The sequence below is a fragment of the Pleurodeles waltl genome, chromosome 5 (assembly GCF_031143425.1).
Source record: "Pleurodeles waltl isolate 20211129_DDA chromosome 5, aPleWal1.hap1.20221129, whole genome shotgun sequence".
NCBI lineage: Eukaryota > Metazoa > Chordata > Amphibia > Caudata > Salamandridae > Pleurodeles > Pleurodeles waltl.
The window spans coordinates 1,232,431,812-1,232,453,896 of NC_090444.1; the positions used below are offsets into that span (position 1 = coordinate 1,232,431,812).

The window sequence follows — 22,085 nt, forward strand, 5'->3', positions numbered from 1 at the left end:
ATTCACACAGATTACTTGAAGGACATTGTAGTAAGAATTTATTTCCTCACCTTTTTCACATCAGAATAGCCAGGCAGCTAATGAAACAGAAATGGAAATTTGGAGCTAGTGAGGCTGATTCACAAACGTATTTATGACTATGGGAAGTCGTACCATAGAAGTGCTCTTTTTATGTACTTTTAGGTGTCTTTGTGAATTGTTCCTGAAACAACCAACTATCTATTAGTAAACGTGGAAAGGGGATACAGTGCATTCTGTTTGTACTAACTGTATATGAATAAACTCAATAGTCCAATGTTATTCGCATTTTTTTTAACTTTTGAGGCCAATTCATACAGCCATGAAGGAGTATGCAAAAGAATACTACAGTAGCACTCTTTTCCATACTCTTATATTCCATTGTGAATCAGCCCCATGGTGTTCGGAATTTAAAGTATTCTGCGCAGCGGCAGCTAAACCAAATCAATACAGTCTGAACTATCTCTCATGCAGCTCAAATATGAGGTCTTTGCTGAGAGCATTATTCTGGTTGCTAATGTATAAAGTAATGATGCTCTAGTCTTTGGACTAACCGCCTTAAGCCAACTCAATTTCCTGACACCCAGCTCACACCCTCTATGCATCTCTGTGTATTTTAACTGCATGTGTGTGGTGTGTGCCACAATATCTCCATGTCATGTCTGTACCTTTAAACATTCCTCAGTGATTAGTTGAACATACTCTGTTGCTGTTATCTTGCCAGCCCATACTCATAATGATTCATTGAAAGTTTAAGAATGCGGAGTTCCGTTTGCTGGACGGCCAGTACAGGCTGAAGGTGTGGTCTCTATTCTCCCTTCAAACACCCCTTGCTCCTGTTTATATATATTTTGTAATTGAAATTGTGTAGAAATACAATCATAGCACTGCAAACAGAACAATAATCTATGCTACATATAGTCGTGCAAGGAAAACAGGTCCCTAAATTAGAGAAAAAAACAGAGAGGGAAAATTGCAGAGTCAAGGATTTATATCCAGTCTATACATGATGCAAGACAGACCAGCATTGCTTAATTCGTACACCATCATTTTTGTAATACATTAAATGTACTTGTACATCACGTCACTGAAACTAAACAGTCATGTGGCCTTGCGAAGCGCAGGGTAAACAATGCCCTCAGGAACTCTCAAAACAGGCAGAAAAACGTGTGCAGTGCAAGACTTTGGGGGAACGGGCTCCACCCAAAAGGGGGTGGGGAGAAGACCGACTTGAGTGCAACTGGGGGTGCCATGCAAAGTGAGATAAGCAATGAAGTGTTGCATTGGGACAACAACTCCGAGACAGTAAACTGCTTCTGGGAGTAGATCACATTGCGCAGTCACCTATCCAGCCACAGCACACGGAGATGCTCCCAGTGAATTGCAACCCTCTGCTTAGCCATAAGTCGCAACATAGCAGTCAAGCGCCGAACCCCACATGGAGACATACTTGACATAACCCAAAAGGGCAATCAGTGGGTCCTGGGAGGACAGAAATCAGTAATTGAGTTGATGGTCTCATATACAGTCACCCAAAGTGGTCAGCCGCAGGGCACTCCCAGGCCAAGTGGAGAAAAGTAGCATCATTGGCCCTGCATCTACAGCACAATCCACTATCAGAGAGACCCATTTGATACATCTAGGCAGAGGTGCAGTACATTCTATGAAAGAACTTACCAGGCAGAAGCCTTAATCCATAATTAGGAGAAAGAGCCTGAGTAAGCCCATAACAGTACTGCCACTGAACCACAGTAAGCCGTGGGTCAAATTCATAATTCCCAACTGAGATAGGCCTTTGGTGTGCAAACAAGAGAGTTCCCCTGCATGCTGGTATGTAGGCATACAATCAATTTGCACGGGAAGCAACTGGTCAGTATCATGTCTAAGGCAGGAAGCATATGGGGTGGCAGTAGAGTAAGCATCACGTACCATCCAAAAGGAGGCTCGGAATCTGAAATATGTGAAAACATTGAGCAGGGTGTGTTGTGGAAGCGCAAGTATCTGTTGCATCATGTTAAATTGCTCCACTAGGTAAAGGCTGCCCATTGTGTGAAGCCACAGATGAGTTTGCCAAGGACATGTACCATCATCCGCTGCCGACAGGAGCCACAGGTGGCCACTCAAGGGAATATTAGTTGAGCACAGGCAGGTCAGATAAGCATGTGTATGCAACCTATTCTACGTCCAAGATGCGTAAACAGTGGTGTCCACTGCTGTATTAGGGCAGCAAAAAGGCAGGTATAATGTGGTGTGTGGCAGGCAGGGAGTCATCCTGTACAACTTGATAGGTGTGTGTGGCAGGAATGGAAGTAGATGAATCAAAAAGTGCTCAATATGATTCTGCAAGCAATAATAGCAAAACAATATGTCTGGATCGCATAGGCCATCATGGTCAATCGGAAGAGTCAGCATCTCCCAAGTGATCCATAGTTGTTTCCCTACCCAAGCCAGGGTGACAAGTTGTGTGTGGAGTCTTTGAAAGAAATATGCAGGGAGAGGGACAGGAATGTTAATATACAGGTCAAGGAACTTGAGGAGAAAAAGCAAGAAAAAGCATCTTAGCAATAGTAATTCTTCCTGCCATAAGCAGACGCTGGTGGGTCCAGATTGGCACACAGTGTTCTAGCCAGTTCCTCAATTTGTCATAGCTGGCTCTCGAAATTTCGTCCATGTCCCTGCTGAATGATATTCCCAAATAACAAACCAGTCCCTCAGCCCACTGTAGGTGGTAGTCAGTGGTGAAGCGGTGCCCCATCAATGAGAAAGAACAACACCAATTTAGAACAGTTTATATGGATGCCAGTGAAACCACTGAAGCGAGTGCCTGCTACCAACACTTGCGGTATGTTAAGATGAGGGTCTCGCAGCAAAAGTGTGATGTCATCCACATACAACAAAATTAGAATGTACCAGTTGTGGAAGGCAAGTTTCCATTGCGAATGATGTTGCAGTATTCAAAGGAAAGGAGGCAGTAATTTTGCCATTGAAGTGCAGCTGGCACCGGGCAAGATGTAAAGAAGTTTAATCCAATCAACGAAGTGAGAAATGAGCAATAAGCATTGCTGCAGCTGGAACAAAAAAGGCCAGGCGCCTTGGCAATGTCAAGTCCCAGTGCTTTATCACAAGGCATACCCTGTATCACCTGCACTACATCCTCCATGGACAATGGGATGTCAAGATACTGCCAAAGAGCATCCTCTTGTCAAAACAATTGAATGTACTCAAGGTACTGACCCAGTACCAGTCCAGGGTAACCGTGGTGCTGAAAAGATATGTATAAAAGTTGGTCATGGTATTTCTAAGGCCACCAGATCAAAATGCACAATTATTTGGTCCTCCAGCAGTTCAGTGAAGTAATCATTGGCCCATGGATGACCGATCCGTTTAGCAAGCATTTGACCTGCCTGTCTCCCTCAGCATAGCACTTGGCTATGTCATCTTTAGTGAGATAATGAATCCCCCAAGTGGCTTCTTCCTTGATTTCACTGAGTTTCCGCCTAATTAAATCAATAATACTCACATCCTCTGAAGCAAAATAAGCTATTTCAAGGGTGCAAAGGTGAGATTCACATTGGGTGAGCTTTGCACGTATCACCCTCAAAACCCCTGCCTGATTGGCAATACATGCTTTACAGAAAACTGGGTCCCAGAGAGCTCCTGCAAGGAGCCTCCAAGAATGCATATGGTCATGCATCTCAGGGAGAGTTAGACCGGGTCCTGGGAAAGTGTTCAATCCTCCTAACCCATATGGCCACAACCGTCATCACAAGCAAATAATCAATCCTGGACTAAGTATTATGTGCAGTTCAGTCTCCTCCCTAGGATGTGGCCATGTTGTATTGCTAAAGTGATAGATTTTGGGGTCCAGCGCATCGAAATCCCTACCCCACACAACAATTGGGGTCCCCATAAAACTGATCAGATACCATACCGCCACAAAAAAAGCAAGATAGTCAAAAATAGGACCGTAAAGAGAGACCAGTAAAAGGTTGACCCTGCAATGTACCATGCAAAAATATCATCCCTGTGTGTCACAAATGGATGTTCTAGTATGCCACTGAAGGATAGCCATGTCATGGGAGTAATTGGAATACATGGCTTTGTGTGTTTCTGCAAACCAACCAGAACCCAAATGGGGTGGGATGTGTCAGCCAGGTGTAATTCTTGCAAGCAGTAGATGTCAACATAGTGACGCTTAAAATAAGCAAACATGGGGCAGGCTTTCTGCTGATCATTAAGCCCACATATATTCCAAGTGAAGGATCTAATGTTAGTCATTGCAATGGATAGCTTCATAAAATCTTAAACAGCCTAGCGATGGGATCTGCATAGGTTACACTAAGTGCAGGGGAATGCCATGTGCTATATAAGCCTTGGTAAAATCGATGTGCAGGAACATAACAAAAACATTAGCAAATCCCACCACACACTTGAACCCCCCATCCTTGTTGAAACATCAACTCCTCACCCTCCTTCTCCCATCAGTCAGACCAATGAGATAAGTAAAAGGGTACATCCCTCAAGGCAACTGGAGGCCTTGCAAACAACCAAGTAATAGAAGGCAGCCTAGGTTGAGTTATACAGGTGGCAACAGTGATCATCACCAGGCGTCCAGTTGCAGACAAAATGTAGCAGGGAATAACAACAAAAACTGATCCAAGGAGCCAGCCAGGGCACTCAAGTCTTGTCAAATAAACAATCTTTCTGGTCCCAGCAGACTCTGACGGGTCAGTGAAAAGGAACATGGTCAATTGTTATCAATAAGATTACCACTGTGTGTAACTTTTGGTGGATCCTCGCACTGGTGATTCCAAGTTTGTGTGAAAATTTCAGGGCTGCCTTTGGAATTGAGAAAAGATGCCTTTTGCCATGTAGGGGCACCCAAAGCTTGGCTGAGTAAATCTGCGAATACGCCACTTCAACTTTCTGGAGCAGTCTTTTGGCTGGAGGGAATTCTGAGTGGGCCACTTGCACGGCCCAGTCAGGGTAGAGCGCAATTGAGTTTGCTTGATACTGTGTGTTTTGACATGTACGGGCCCGCTGCAAGATGGCATCCCTGTCTATGAAGCTCATTAGGCAGAATATTAGTGAATGTGCTGGAGCCCCAGGCGGGAGACAGGGGCCCAATGATCAGTGAGCATGCTCAATGCCAGCATGAGTGCCAGGGCCTCACTAAATTGAGGGCCATATTTATACTTGTTGACGCAAAACAGCGCTAACGCAGTTTTGCGTCAAAAAAATTTGCGCCGGCTAACGCCATTCTGAAGCACCATGCGGGCGCCATATTTAATCAATGACGTTAGCCGGCGTTAGCCGCCGGCGCTGCCTGGTGTGCGTGGAAAAAAACGACGTACACCAGGCAGCGCCGGCATAGGGGGATATGGGGCTTGGGCGTCAAGAAATGGGGCGAGTCAGGTTGAGGCAATTTTTTCGCCTCAACCCGATTTGCGCCATTTTTTTCGACTCCCAACCCCCATAGAAATGACTCCTGTCTTAACAAAGACAGGAGTCATGCCCCCTTGCCCAATGGCCATGCCCAGGGGACTTCTATCCCCTGGGCATGGTCATTGAGCACAGTGGCATGTAGGGGGACACAAATCAGGCCCCCCTATGCCACAACAAAAAAAAAAAAACACTTACCTGAACTTACCTTAATGTCCCTGGGATGGGTCCCTCCAGCCTTGGGTGTCCTCCTGGGGTGGGCAAGGGTGACAGGGGGTGTCCCTGGGGGCATGGGAGGGCACCTCTGGGCTCCTTCAGAGCCCACAGGTCCCTTAACGCCTGCCTTTTGCTGGCGCTAAAAAACGGTGCAAAATCGGGCGTACGTCATTTTTTTTGACCCGCCCACTCCCGGGCGTGAATTTTGCCCGGGAGTATAAATACGACGCACATGCCTCGGAGTCGATTTTTTAGATGTGAACGCCTACCTTGCATCTCATTAACGCAAAGTAGGTGTCCACGCTAAAAAATGACGCAAACTCCATGGACTTTGGCGCAATTCCGGCGCAAACGGAGTATAAATATGCCCCTGAGAGTGTAGCATAGTCTTTATATAGGTGTCCATTCTGTCCATGGTCTTTGATGCATAAGTTGTTGCATCATGACTTGGCCTTCAAATCATTGTTCTTGTTCTTGATCACTTCCAGAACTTTCTCTGTCCAAAGGAGATGTTAATTTGTGGCCATATGCATGCCTCCAACCTCAGACACCCACGTCTACAGCAGATTGATGCGTCCTTCATGTTTGTCTAGTTGTTCCTTCATATGATCAAGTCTGTTGGTGAGGAGATCGACCTTAGTGTCTATTGCATGCAAGCTATGTTTCAGATCAGTGACCATGCCCTTAATCTCCTGATCAAGTGGTGAGCCAGTTTCTGAATGAGCATCCTGCTTCTGAGCCTCAGGGGGGGAGTCAATGACTCCTACACCACGTTGAGCTGTGAGGGAAAATGGGCTCTTTGGCATTGTGTTGGCCCATCTTGGAGGAGGACAGGTTCAGACAGAGGGAGCAAATGAGAGGGAGCCTTCCGCTAACCTGCAGGCTGTGTCCCACCTCATCCCAGGATACACAAGGGGGGCACGAGCAGACCCAGACCTCACTGACTCCAAAAAAGTGCTGATCTCCATGCCGACGAGCAGTGCCAGTCTACTATCAGTTGCCCGGGGCCCAAGGTTCTGATCGGCCCCCTACCAATGTCCTGGTAAGGCAGATGTAAAAGAAAACTGCCCCAAGCCATGGGTGGACAACGAGCGCCAAAATCCAGACAGCTAGTAACATTCTTTCAACATCGAAAGGTGGAAGACCAAGGCCATGGCTCATTCACACCCTAACCGCAAGAGGTACAAAACCCAATCCAGTGTCCCTATTGGGGCTGCAAAGGCCTAGCAGCCTGCGGTATACCAGAAGCCTGCTGGCCACAGAAGCCCTCAGCAGGGACGAGCCTCAGCCTGGGGGAGCAATCCATGAGCCATATCAGCCCCGGTCCACAACCTGACCCGTGCAGGGGCAATGCTGCATTTAAAAGCACCGACAGGGAGCAGGCTGCACCACTCCATGGTCAGCGCCACAGGCACCATCAGGCAGGTTGGGTTCATCTAATGAGATCAGGCCTCTCACGTTATGTCCTCCAAGTGTCCTAGGGGTACAGCAGCTCTGGTCAGCAGCCGCAAGATGAGTCAAGGCTGCGCAGGATCTCTCCTCGCTAAAGATCAACCCAGACCCAGCGAACCACATTACTGCAAGAGAGGTTCCACTCTCTTTCTGACCTCAACTCAGATCCTCACATAGTACTTTTCTGCAGGGGAGGGACAAAGGTCCATCCGTGGAGTGGATCAGGATGGAATATGACCAAGCCTGGCAGATCCGCAACAAACAATGGTGATCTTGCTGAGTGGCTGTCTGATTCCGGGCATATTGATGGTTTTATGGTATAGAAAGACTAGTTGAACTTAAATTTCCTATTTGACAGTTGACTAGATAAATATTTTAGATGTGTCTCAATTGAAAGATATTTTTCTTTTAAATATTGTATCCTGCCAGACCCATTGCGGTTGTGTATCATTGTGCCTCCCCGTTTTTTGTGTCTCTTTTTATAGTAAGTTTAATTTCTTAACCAAACGCTGGGTCTTCCCATACGGCAGTGAGAGATTTGCTTTATTGTTACAAACCTTTGTTCTGTCACGTGTACAAAAAACACCTACGTCAGAATTTTAATTAGAAAAACTCCTGGATTCTTGACAAAAAGGCTTTCCAAGATCCCAGCACTTGCTCATCTTAAACACGTACTTTTGTTAATTTTATTAAGAGAAATGCTTACGAGGATTGTAAATGATATACATCCATCCGAATCATAGTACAGCAGTTACTTTACAGAACTGTTTAGGATGTATGCCTCTTCGATACCACCTAGGGAAATTGATTAGGTACATTGTTTTTACATATCCCATCTTGTGCAGACCGTAAGGGCAAATTTACAACTGATTTCTGTGAGTCCAAAATAAATTAGGACATAAGTGCTAGCAAAACACTGCAAAAAGCTTTACATTTTTTCAATCACTTGCGGTATCAAAAATGTAAATAGCTACGTTTGAAACGTGTTGCTAATTGATCACTTTCTGTCTACACACCAGTGGGAGACAAATATGAAATGAAAAAAAAAACGGTATGCAATAACGAAACAGTAATAAAATAATCAAATACTAGTGTTACATAATGATGATGCAAGAGAGCTGTGATCAATCGCAACGAAAAAATCATAACACAAGTGACAGTTTTCTTTGGTCTGGTTTAACTGCTGCCAGTAGTAATTGAGTATCCAAATAAGCTATCATGAAATGGTTTGAAAAAATATCAAGTCTGGAACGAGAAAACAAATCTAGTTATTTTTGTTTTGGTGGTAAAGTATGATTTAAGTATAAGAGCCATTAAACTTAAACAGTATTCACAGTGCGTTTCTAGTAGCAACCACGCTTACAGAAAATTATGATTCTTGTCTTTCTGTTGATCTACATTAAAAGGTAAGTTGCTCGTTCTGATAATCTGAATGCTGGTGTACACTTTAGTAGACAAAAAAGAAAGATAACTTTCCAATACTTCAGTTGAAACACTGGTTTCATGCTCCCAGCATTGTAGCATTCGTCATTATCACTATCATTATCTGTACATTGGTCAAAACTAGGACTGGAAGCACTTTCATCACCATTTCCGAAAGAACTTGATGATATGACATCATCAGAGTCTAAATAAACTTCAGCAGCATGAAAAACGTACCGAGTTTGAGTAAGATATAAGTACTGTGTACTAGCAAGACGTTTGCTTATCGGCTCCTTCTTATTACTTCTTTTATTCCAATTGTTTTGCTGCACTTCAACTTCGAATTTCCTTTCATCGTTTATTAGGGTCGAGCGCACAAGCACTCTGGCCCTTGTTGTAATCTCTCTGTGGGCTTTTAACCACGCCCATGTCGTGCTCATTAGTTTAGTTGGTTCGTTGGCTTGCCTTTTAATATTAGCTTGATTTCATTAGTGAAAGGCATTCATACGTCATGCCTTTTCTGGTGTTTAGCCTTCCTCCAGTGCACCTGCCATTTTCTGTAAACATACGAGGCTCTGTGTTTTCCTCATGTCTTCTGGACTACTTTTTCTTTTTATTTCCTACGCAGCGCAATCTCGCTGGGCTTTAGTCGAACTTTGTGCATGGCATCGACCCTGTTACATGGAGGATTGCACTTTTGCCAGTTACATGGATAATTGCACTTTTGCTGATACGTTTGACTGCAAGCAAAGTGTTTCCTTTTATGTGTCTCCTTCATGCTCATGGTGGCCACCGGCTTGCTTATGTGAAACTGCTTTACTTTTCATTTTCAGTTTATGTGGCAAGAAATGTCCGGTTAGGAGTTTACAATGCTAATAGCTCTAACTTGAGCGAACACGAGACCCATTGCATTGCAAATGCTCGTTTTTTTGTGCTCATTGGATCTAGCTTCCTTTAAGCATTCAGTCTTCAACAAGGGCTCTTTATTAATGATAAAACGCATTGGTACTAGTGTGAACCTGCAGTTCCTGAACATTTTCCTTGATACAATTTACAGCAAACTTGGAGAAAAAAAAGGAATGGGATGGCTCCTAAACACCATCTTCGGAAGTTGAGAAAGCAAGTGATGGACCGGCCACAGCAGCTTTTTCATGCAAGTTAAAATCCTCAGCTATTTTGAAAGATTTAGGTGGTAATCCTGTGCACTGCATTTCGAGATCCTTTTGGCTTTGTTGCATTTTTTCAGTGGTCTCAGAGAGTTTCGCTAGTTTGTGACTAAGCTTTGTATAGTTGTTGCCTAGTTCTGACACAACTCATTAATAATAACATCATAATCTCTCAGAAGTTCTACATCAAAATCCAGATGGCTTAAACGTCTCTATTAATTAAGATTGAAGGCACTTCCTGTGGGATGGAACTTGGGATAATTGCTGCTGGTCTTATTGTCAATGGTGATCCAATGACAATTAGAAGATCTACTTCATCTTTGTCACACGTCATATCTCTGTGAAACTGTTCAGGAAGATTTTCACCACAGAAAACTTTGGGCCTGATTATCAGGCTGGCGATCCAAGGACCCCCAGCCTCATGGTGACAGTCGGACCGATTCAACTGTGTCGGTCTGACTGCCCCATTACAGCCCTGGTGGGTGGACCCAGCTAAAGCCTACCGTCCCCATCAGGAATATGGTTCCTAATGTGGTGACGGCGGCCTGAGTTGTACTCAGCTAGGGCAGCACTGAACTCACAGCCTGGCTGATTACAACTCAGGTTTCTTCCACCCTTTCCTTGACAGGGACCCCGCCATGAAAAGGCTAGAGGAAAGCCAGTGCCATGGGCAACATTGGGGCCCCTGCTGCCCATGGCATAGGCAGTGCAGGGGCCAACCTGCCCAGCACTGTCAGAATGCGCACTGTCTGCTGTGCAGACAGTGCACATTCTGAGGGTGCTGGAATGCTACGATATTGGCCTCAGAACCCTTAGGGAACTGAGACCAATATCGTAGCACTGTTCTGACCAGGAAGCCCAGCGGGAACCACATATTACAATGCTCCCGCCAGTCAGCCTGGTGAGAACATTGTGGTATGCTTGGGGGGGTGTCACCGCCATGGTGGGGGTGTCCTCCCCACGAGTTTGGCGGTCCCGTGGTGGGACTGTCAAACTCATGATGCCCTATGCCTAGTTTCATAATGGCTCCTTAGTTGGCCACCTTGGACAACGTGATACAACCTGGTTAAAAACATCTCCTCTGAGTGCCTCACTGCCAACCTTGTATCTGCAAGTCATACAAGAAGCAGATGCAAAAGAACCATGACATTGGATTACTCTTTGGATTCCTGCAACATGTTCCAGTGTGGCAATATTCTGAGAATAGTTCTCCATTCCTCTCCAACATGGCACTGAACTGGTGACATAGCGATGGCAGGAACTGGCCACAATATATCTCCTGAGCAAACCCGAAAAATGGCCTTGGATCCTTTATGAAGTAATCTATATCAAAACTTGTTTGAGGATCTGGAAGTTCAGGAAAGTTTACTGTAAGGCAGCATAAATCCCTTCTCTAGATCAGAAGTCGGGTATGCTACAGGAAATAGGCACCCCTGCTCCAGTCCTTTCATAAATTTATTTGTTTCGGATTAATACAAATCCATAAAAACACATCAAACAATAAACAACATAAACATCTCAAATAATGAAACCAAGGTAAAAATGATTAGTTTACTAAAAATCGCTACATTCTTACTCTGTAATCAGCAATAAAAACTTGTTGAAACAAGAATTCTATAATCCCCTTACGAAAATAAATAAAATTGAATAAGTTAAACTTTATTATATTAAAACAGCATTATCCCTTAAAAGACAATCTGTGACCAAAAATAAACAAGCATTTACAATGGAATAGGTCTCGCATTTACGAGAGTTAGAGCTACTGGCATTGTAAATGCATAACTGGATTTTTCTTGCCACATATATTGATCAACTCTGCAACTAACAACCATTGAAAAAGCCAATAGTCCTGACTTGTATAGGTGTAATGTTACTTATTGTATTATATCTCTGGATGCAACAACAGAAAGAAGCAGCAGACATACTAGCCGGGCGGCACACTATGCTAAGCAGAGATTTGTAATTTACGTGTTTTATAAACCAGGCCCATAATTCTATCGGCCACCCCTTTTTGAGACACCCCCAGTTTTTTAATCCCACTTCAAGCCCTGAGGATGGGAACACAGTTTGGTGCGATCGAGGTTAGAAACCCTGATGAGGTCTCAGTGATGGGCAAGCAAGGACTGGGGTAGAAGGTGAGGGGAAGTGGACAGCACATGGAGAAATAGCAAGTGAGAGGGCAAAGCAGTAACAGGAAAAACAAGTGGGCATGATTGGTGAGCTTTACTTGGATCACGAGTGGGCATTTACTCCAGCATAGCGCTTGCCTGCTCGCCCACTTCTTTGGCTGGATTGAGGGCACCGGTATCGATCGATCGATCACAGAAGCTGCTGGCAGTGTGAAAATGGAGAGAGAGGAGTGTTGGGGTGGGGAGGAGGATGGACGAGGGAGAGGGGGCAAACCGTGTGTAGGAATGGCAAGGGAGGGCGGAAATTCCTCATATTGCTGCATTGTACCCCAAGCTCTGCTCTCTAGTAAACGTTTCTTAACTGACATGACATGGGCATGGTTTGAAGCCCAAAGAGAGATTACAGCATGGACGGAGCACTTTGTGCTCACCCATAAAAGCTGGAAGCGCCATATTTCTCGGATAGCAAGATGAAAAAAAAAGAAAACACGAATGGCTGAATTCGTAAGACACAAAAGAGGTCATTTTAAGATCTCTGGAGGATGTTCCTTTGAGATTCGCAACTGTTCGGAAAGTTTTTAGAGAGATTGCTGCAGCAAGGACAAACCCTTTGAGCTATATTAACACATTACTGCCCCCTTCTATTCCTATATCCGTGTTTCTTCAAGATAGAGCCTGATACTCTGGTGCAGCTGAACAGAAAAGAATAACTCTGCCACTTCTGCCAGGCTTTGTTTGTCTGTGTTAATAGGGACATCACCCGACCTCCTCTCCTGCTGCCTCCACCTGAGCACGCTGTCAAGTAGTTATCAATACGAAAAATAGACTGAGGTATAATAATGCACCACTCCCTTGTGCTTCGGGAAGCCAGGGTTGTGTACTTTGGCAGTGAGAAAAAGCTAAGCCCCAGCCTGCAGCATTGTAACACCCAGCTAGTCACAGCTGCCCAACTCGGGTCTAGCGAAGGGTCACACACTCGGGCATTGGCTGGGCCCTGGCTCCTCAAACACAACCAAGCAGCTACAGAGCAAAGACCTTTCCCCCTCCCAACCCTCCTGTCCCTGTGATCGTGCGCGATGCACCGGCAGCCTCGTAAAAACAAGCTGCGTCCGGTATGTTTTCTAGTTTCCCAAGGTACGGAATTTCTTGCTCGCTATTTAGTTCTAATTTATATGTTCAAGGAAAGTACATAGAAGCCGAGGCAGGTCGCCTGAGTGAGCTGGAGACACATGTGATGCAAGCACCAAACAGGAAAGGCAAAGGAGACGCTTGGCAGTAATTAAAGATGCAAAAGGAGTCAAATCAACTTAGCAATGTCTCCGTATAATGTTTAGATGAGAGAATGCTGTGGAAGTTTCAGTAAAGAAAAGAAAACAAGCATTTTGAATGCGATGGGCTCTTGTTTGCTCGAGTTAGAGCTCTTAGGGGGTCATTAAAACCCTGGCGGTACAAGACCGCCAGGGCTGTAATGACGGAAGCACCACCAACAGGCTGGCGGTGCTTCTCAGGTCATTACGACCGCGGCGGAAGCGCCGCAGTTGCACCGCTGGGGCCGGCGGTTTTCTGCCACAATGGCCCCGGCACTAGTAATCCGCCAGGGCAGCGCTGCTAGGGATTACGAGTCCCCCTACCGCCAGCCTTTTCCTGGCGGTTTGAACCGTCAGGAAAAGGCTGGCAGTACGGGGAGTAGTGGGGCCACTGGGGGGCCCTGCACTGCCCATGCCACTGGCATGGGCAGTGCAGGGGGCCCCTGACAGGGCCCCAGGCAGCTTTTCACTGTCTGCATAGCAGACAGTGAAAAGCGCGATGGGTGCAACTGCACCCGTCACACGGCCGCAACACCACCGGCTCCATTTGGAGCCAGCTCCTGTGTTGCTGCCGAGATCCCCGCTGGGCCGGCGGGCGGAAACTAGGTTTCCAAATGAGGGCCTTAGTGTTGTAAATTACTGACTGTAATTTTCTTGCCACCCACACTGAAAAGAACAAGAGGAAGAGAGTGAGATGGCTCTGGAAAAGCCCCCCACTGCTGTTGGTTTATGTTTACAGAGGGAGCTGGTGGGGAGAAGGGGCTGATTATACAGCGATAGTGTAAGACAAACAGGCTAATACTGAAAGAAAGAGTCCCAGTCAGAAGAGATAAACAGGACATAGCGTAATTAGACAGTAGTTTGTGCTGCTCCCAAAGAGAAAAAAGGCAGGACAAAGAGGCAGAACTGACCACTAGCAAGCAAGGATTTTTGAAGGACACTGCAACTAACAAATCAAATAGCTTTGCACCACAGTATAAGTATACTAAAAGTATACAACATGTTGAACGCTAATTCTCGACCTAAAAATGCTCCTTCTGTCTTTGATAATGCTTCTTCTTAAGTCTAAGGCCCTGATTTATATTTTTTTGGGCAAAACTACACTAACGCAGTTTTACCCCAAAAAGCTTAGCACCGGCTTGCACCATTTCTGTGCACCGGACAGGCGCCATATTTATGGAATGTTGCAAGCCGGTGCAAAGGGTAGGCTAGTGTGAAAAATAAATGATGTTAGTTGGGTGGGGCTGGCGGTATGGAAGAAGGGGGTTTTAAACCAAAAAATGACATTAGGCAGGTTAGAGTAAAAATAAATATGACTCTAACCTTCCTAGAGTCATTTTCTGATGCAAAACCATCCATACCACATGACTCCTGTCTTAGAAAAGACAGGAGTCATGCTCACCACACCAATGACCAGCACAGGGGACCAGGGTCCCCTGGGCATGGCCAATGCACCCTGTGCCAAGTATGGGGGCCCATTTCAGGGCACCCTATGGCACTTTAAAAAATAAAATAAAATACTTACCTGCACTTACCTGGGATGGGGTCCCCCATCCTCCGCTGTCCCTCTGGTGTGGGTGGGGGTGTCCCTGTGGCCTGGGCAGGGCACCTGTGGGCTTCTTCCATGGTGTTCCACCATGGAAATAGGCCCACAGGTCCCCTAAAGCCTGCCCTGACTCAGGCGTTAAAAAACGGGGCAAACAAGCTTTGCACCATTTTTTGACCCCTCCTACCTCCTGTGCACCATTTTTGCACGGGTGTATAAATATGGCATTAAGGCCATAGAGTAATTTTTGCATGGGAACGCCTACCTTGCATCTCATTAAGGCAAGATAGGTTTCCAAGTCCAAAAAATGACTTTAGCTCTATAAATTTGGCGCTCGACGGGTCTAGCACCAAAGTATAAATATGGATTAGTTTGTTTTGCACCGAATTAGAGTAAAAATAAATTACGCTAATTCGGTGCAAACAGAGTATAAATGTGCCCCTAAGAATTTCTGCCAAAAAATTTACCACATAATAACATATTGAATGAAATTGCAACAGCTGTAAGTAGATCAGGGTCAGCTTAACCTGGCAAAACCTTTTACCCCTCAACAAAGGTAATATGTAGTGTTGTCTACAAGAAAAATAATGTCTACAGAAGAAAATAAAGTGCGCTACATCCTCAGTTATCACAGGAGCATGGGCTCTGAATTTCTGTATTAAAATGAATGAATCTGGGGATCTGCTAAAAGCCAATGAAAAAGGTTTGATCTAAACCGAGAAAATGAAAAATGATGGTGGGGCGAATTCACAACTCAAAGATAGGGCTCCATGCCTAAATCTATCTTCAGTAAAACAAATGCCCGGACCGTGAGTTTTTGGAAACTCCATTCCCTCTCTCTACAGTTTGGCTGTAATCAAGAACTGTTTTTTTAAACACCAAAAATCTTTCTTCTTAATTTGCTTTGGGGTCTCAAAAAATGAGAGGCAACCCAGCTTTACCAGAGAAGATCTGATGTAACTTAGCCACAGAATGCTGAGTTCTTTATCTAGAGCAAGGCAGTTTTTGATAATAGCCTGGTTGAGCTCCAACTCCGGGTTGGACCAAACTTTAAACCAGCTAACAATGGGTGAGAGAGCCAGTTTATCTGAAACATAATCCAGGCCCAATTCTATGTGGACCACGAAGGTGGCAACAGACTTTGGGAGGCAGAGTAGTCTTCTTACGAAGGCGTTCTCAACTCTCTGAATCTCAAGACAGTCTTTTTGGCCCCAAACCCCACTCCCATTACTCACTATCACAAGGCACTTAGGTCCTTACACCTTAATCATTGCTTGTAGTGCTTTGGCCACTAACTTCCCTGCAAAATCAAAGAGCGAGGCCACTGCCCTGGCCAACAGATTTATCTTTGCACTTCTTTGTTGGGCCCATGACTCACTTTCACCAAAGATAACCCCTAAATAAGGGAAAAAAAGGGGACCTTCATTACCTCCTGCTCTCCCCAAAGATTTTTTCCCAAAACTTATTTTACTTTACAAAAAAACATAATATGGGACTTGGTGTAATTTATTTCCATTTCCAGGGAGGACATAAACTCAATGAAGACATCAAGGAGTCTTTGGAGCCCCACAACTGTTCTAACTAACAGGATTGTGTCATCAGTATACACCAACACTGGTATCATATGTGGCCCCACCCGAGGGACATCCTTAACTGCTGCACTTAATACCGGACACATGTTGTTGATATATAAAGTAAACAGCAGGGGGGCTAGAATACAGCCCTGACTCACCCCTCTGTGAATTTGTATTGGTTCTGTAAGGGAGCCTTCATAATTGAATCTAACAACTGACATTGAATTCTGATAAAGGTGATGCAAAAAGCCAACAAGAGTGATATCCAGCCCCATATCAACTACCATGGTCCATACTTTGGCCCTATTGACCCTATCAATCGTCTAGACAAATACATAAATCCTGCATATAGCCACTCCTTTTTGGCCACCGTGCATTTACATACTAACAGATTCAAGTTCAGGGCTTGATGAAGGGGACCCCTACCCTGCCTGACCCCGTACTGAAAACAGGAGATCACATTAATTTGCTCTAACCACTCTGTTAGCCTGGTCAAAATCTCCCTACCCATGATCTTACCTGACAAATCAATGAGTGAAATCTGTCTATAACATCTAGGACTGGATCTTGCCCCCTTTTTAAAGACAGGTATAGTGATTGAAGATTGCCAAAAGGGGAGTGGGCCTTTTTTCCAACCTGCATTAAATACCCAGGTTAGAATCTTAGACCAAAACCGAGTATCAAGGAGAAGTAAGTCGCCAGGTACCCCATCAGGCCCAGGAGCCTTATTCTTTGAACAACAAACTAAGGTGGCCTCCACCTCCACCTCTGTAAACTAAGTGGCCTTCACCTCCTTATGCCCTGTACAAAGAACAGGGGTCAAGCAGTCCAAAGAGTTACCATACATTCCTGAGTAGGGTTTTACCCACCCCTCAGCTGGAATGGTACACTCTGTGGCCTTATTATTCTTTCCTGTAAAAGAGGACAAATTTTAAATTTCCCAAAAGAGAACACTATTGTTTAGGTAAAAAGTGTTCGCCAAGTCCACCCAAACTTGTTCCCTGATTTCTTTCTTACGTGGTTGGATAACTAACTTCTAGCGATTTGTGCCTTGTGCTTGGCTCCATTCTTCAGCACCAATTTCAAATTTTGAAGGGCTTTGGTAGAATTGCAATCAAACCACTTCTCCCCCAAGATTACAATTAACCTGTTTACAAATACTGCTAAAGGCTTCCAAACAATGGTCATCATTCTCTTGGGCTTTTAAACACTGATCAAAACCTCGGTCACAGACCTTATAAATAGTCTCCAAAAATAAATCATGAACAACGGAGCTCCATTTTAATCTTCAACCCTGGTCATATGGCATAATCTCTATATGTGACGGGCCTCTCTTTGCTGAATTAGTCTAACAAAGTCCCCAATCCAGATATAGAGCCAACAGATTATGGTCACTAAAAGCAGACCACTGTAGCTCAAATCCTCAAACAGCTCCAGAAAAGCTGAGGCAAATGCAAAATTGATAATGATGTTCACCGATCTTCCTTGGAACCATAGGCTCTTCCGAATCTGCTCCAGTGTGTACCAAATTAAAATCTGCAAGGGTATCATCCAGGGTGCTGCTCTCAGCTGACTGCTAAAAATGAGAGCCCAAAACAGGGTCAGCATCCAGAGGAATATCAAGGTCAAAACAATTCAAAGTGCAGAGATGTAAATTAAAATCTCCCAGAAGTATAATAAAGAAACAGCCATTTAACATTCTTTCAAGGGACTGTAAAACAACACTTATGGTGCTCAGATGCTCTGTGGGGATATCCTACTCAAAAGAGTAATAAAAATATATCCAAAAAATACTGGGGAGACCCTTAAATTCAAGTTTAACCACTAGCGAGTGTCTTACATCAAGCATAATCTGGGACAGGGTACCTCTTAAGTAAAGGGATATCAATAAAAACATACACCCCTAGCTCATCCTTCCCATGTCTGCTCTGCCCTTACTGCAAATGCAGTATACCCATCCAAACAAAAATGAGACTCCCCTTCCAATTTTTCTTGCATACCCACTTTATCAAACTCTCAATTTCCCTAACAGGCTTGGTCTTCACGTTTATTACTCAACCCAGCTATTCCAACTACAAATTTTCATGGGGTGAATGTCCATTCTGGGCCTCAGCTTTTTGAGTGGTCCCACTACCTGCCGTTTGTCAATACTTTCTGGGTCCTCCAGAAGCTGGAACCTATTACTGAGTTCCAGCGGCATTACCGACCCCCTACTCAATGAGTCTCTCCTCCGTACGAGTGGCATTGAAGGTATTTGCTGGGCCTTGACATATGTCCCAAAATTTGAGAATAGAAAAAACCTAAAGGAAGCACATTAATATCCGATCCCCTCAGCGCCTCCGCTGGCAAGTGGGAAAACAACCCCCCCCACTGTACTCTGTTGTCTGAAATTCAAAACTAAACAGTCCCCATCAAACATTTTTTCCCACCACCTATCCAGCCCACTCGGCTGCCCATAATGATATTATCCGAGTCATAAGCAGACACACTCCCTTACTACAACACCAATGTTTAGCTTTCCTGCTCAGATCACATGTAGCCCCTGAACTCAGGGGAGGGACATTTACCAAGATGGCTACAAATGGAGTGGAGGCCAGGAGGAGATGCTGTCTAAATTGTGAAGCCAAACTTGAGCAACTGAGGGTGCTTGCAGGTGACCCATTCCTAAGGCCACCAAGACCAAAAGACTTAACTGAGGGAGGTGCTACTGGAGGCAGGTGATCCTGCTGGGTGAACAAAGAATGCCTGTCACCCTTCTTGTGCCGCCCTGTGTTTCATCTAGTACCTGCATTAGCCCATTCTGCCTGTGCAGGGCACTTCCTACACTCAGACAACTGAGTCACTGAACATGACTTGCCTGAGCCCCCACCTGGTCCATAAACTGACTGGACACCTGGAAGTAATGGCCAGAAAGTGTAACATTCTCTTGGGGTACGTGAAGCTGAAGCACTGAATCCAATTGCAACTCTATTGAAGCCAGCCATACTCTAATAGGATGTAATTAAGATTCAATAACCTGTTCTAAATGGTTCATAATCTCCTCCAGGGTGGTAATAGCCCTGCAGGCAGGGGGGCTGGCTCTTTTATATGGCCAGCAGCCTCTGTTTGCTGCTTTTCCCCCCAATGGCAGGTCCCTTGCTTCTTCTGCTTAGAGGCAGGTTCAACGGGTGATGGAATATTGCTCCTCCCTGAAGGTGACCTACTTGCATTAGGGGGGGCCAAGTCAAACACTAATGCTGGGTGAATAGAATCTGATGGAGCCCCATGCCCTAGAGCAACTCCCTGATTTCTACCATCAAGACCACCCTCCATTAAAACAAAACTGCTCCCCTTCAGTCAGATTGTCCAAATGGTCCAAAGATAGCCTCCTTTCCGTTTGGTCAATTTAATTTGAAATTATTCCAATAACCTGCTCCAACATGATGTCAATTCTCATTTGCTTGTGAGGGAGCCCCCAACCGCTTTTTGCTTGCCCATACTAAGCATGGGCATACAGAAATTGACTAGTTATCTCCAGGTCTCACCAGATAACTCCCAAAAGACTCCAGTAGTAACAACAATAAAGTCTGAACTTTGAAATCAGAGAGGTGGCCCAGCCCAGCTTTGGTCAGCAGTGGACGGGCGCAGACGGGCCCACTCTTGGCCCAGTCTTCGCCTGGGAATTTGCCTTGGTGCGCACCATGCCACAGGAAAAGTAAAGCACTTTCATATTGCATCAGCCCCTCCTCCAGCCATGGGAAACACTTGAGGATGAAGTCCTACCCCAGCAGGGACTGGAACTCATGGGCGATACAGCATAGACAGTCCAGCCAGCTTCTGGGGTCCCGTTCTGTGGGAAAAGTAAAGTGCTTTAATAGCATGTCAGCCCCTCTTTCAGCTGCAGGAAACACTGGGGCATGAAGTCCCACCCCAGTAGGGCCTGGCACTCAAGGGCGATGCAGCATAGACAGTCCATCCAGCTTCTGGGGTCCTTCAACGCGGAAAATTTAAAGCACTTTAATAGTGTGTCAGCCCCTCCTCCAGCAGTGGGAAAAAATAGGGAGACGAAGTCTCACCCCAGCAGGGCCTGGCACTCAAAGGCGATGCGTCAGAGACAGTCCAGCCAGCTTTGGGCATCCCCAGTTCTCCAGTCAAGACAAGAATTCTTTTGCATTCTTCAAACAGCTTCACAACATCTGCAATAGTATTAATATCCTTACGCCTTTCTCTTTTTGGTGGTTCTGAATGTAGATTTATAACAATTTGCCACAGGGTCCTATCATCCCATTCTGGGGGAGGTATGGTTTCAGTTAATACATCATTAGGAATTGTTCGAGGATCAGTGTCCAGCAGCAGATGTTTTTGAACAAATGTATAAGGACCTATCCAAGGTAATGCAGGCTAATCACTTGAACTTACATGTGAAATGTGGTCATCTTCATCACTATCACAAGTAGAAAAAACATTTCCTTTGAGCGCAGGAGGTTGGCCAGCCTCCGCTGAGGGCTCCGTGCCATGGGTGGCAGACATATCTCTGTCAAGATCCTCTCTCACCTACAGCTGGCGTGAGAAACACTCACCTCTAGCTGCCACAGATTTCTCAGCACTCCTAAGGACCAGATCTGCTTGGGGCCTCTTAGCTACGGACTCCGCGACACCCCTGAGGCCCTTATCAGTGCTTCTGTGCTGGTGGAGTCTGTGCTGCTTATCCACCCCACACTGCTCATCCACCTAATTTTAAACAGGTAGTTTCTCTGCCTACCCAACTCCTGACTCATCTCTGTGCCAAATAGATGTAGCTCATGCAATGTCATAGGTGCTTTTCCCTCACACACCCTGTAATGTGCCTACAAGTAGGGCTTCATTTCCTGTATTTTTTACAACCACTCTTCTTCCTTCCAAGTTGCTTCGACTCTGCTTTTATGAGCATTCGTCTTTCTCTTGCTTGCCCGTACTGGTACTGCAGGTCAGTTTTCCTTTTCCCATACCCTTCCCATACCCTTCATTCACTTCTGGTGCCTCTGACCTCCTGTTCAAATCCCAGAAGGTTGCCAAGTCACTGTGTGTCTCTAACAACACTGTGCTCCAATTGTCTGAAACTCCCCTGGCTGTACTATGGCAAGGGGCCAAATGTCACATGTGAGTATTCGGTCAGTTAACAGAATTGTGTTTTCACTAATGCTGCTGTCTGTTGCCTTTCACAAAGATCAGTTGGGACTGTTGAAATGCCCATTGCATCTCTAAAAAGATGCACTACAGGTGCTAAGTTTATGTCATTACTGGGCACTTTTTAGCCTTCTGTAGTGTTACGTTCTTGTTTTCTGTGAAATGAATATGCTAAGTTTTGCAGTTTTTTGTCTTGGGTACAACTTTAACTGTCTGACAGAAACCTACTGTTCTAGATCATTACATACACATAGAGGGTGCTTTGGGTCAGTATTTTGCTCATAATTGGATGGCAGGATCACATCAATTTCAGTGTTTTGATTGGTTGATGTATTCTTCCACTTCTGGTGTCAGTCCTTGCTTCACAGAGCTTTTAAGGGACTAGTTTGCCATCCATTCTTTCTTTTCTGTCATTATCCCTTTCCTTTATTCCCCATCACCCTTTCCAAGCCCCTTCATTTCTCTACCAGCATGGAGAGAAAAATGGAGAAACTGATTGATAGATTATGAAATATGGACATGGAGAATGATGGATAGTAGGCTGGATGAGTGAGGGAAGGAAGGATGGAAGATGGGTGGATCTAGAAAATAAAGAAAGGATAGATGATGTTTGGATTGAGGGAACAATTAATAAAACCACATAATGAAAGATGAGAGAAGGAAGGGAG

At 45.1% G+C, this 22,085-nt stretch overlaps 1 pseudogene; it reads right to left on the bottom strand.

The window, feature by feature from the left end:
• Nucleotides 1-9,641: 9,641 nt before the first annotated feature.
• On the bottom strand, nt 9,642-20,781 carry LOC138297107 (NAD-dependent protein deacetylase sirtuin-1-like; annotated as a pseudogene).
• Nucleotides 20,782-22,085: the final 1,304 nt, after the last annotated feature.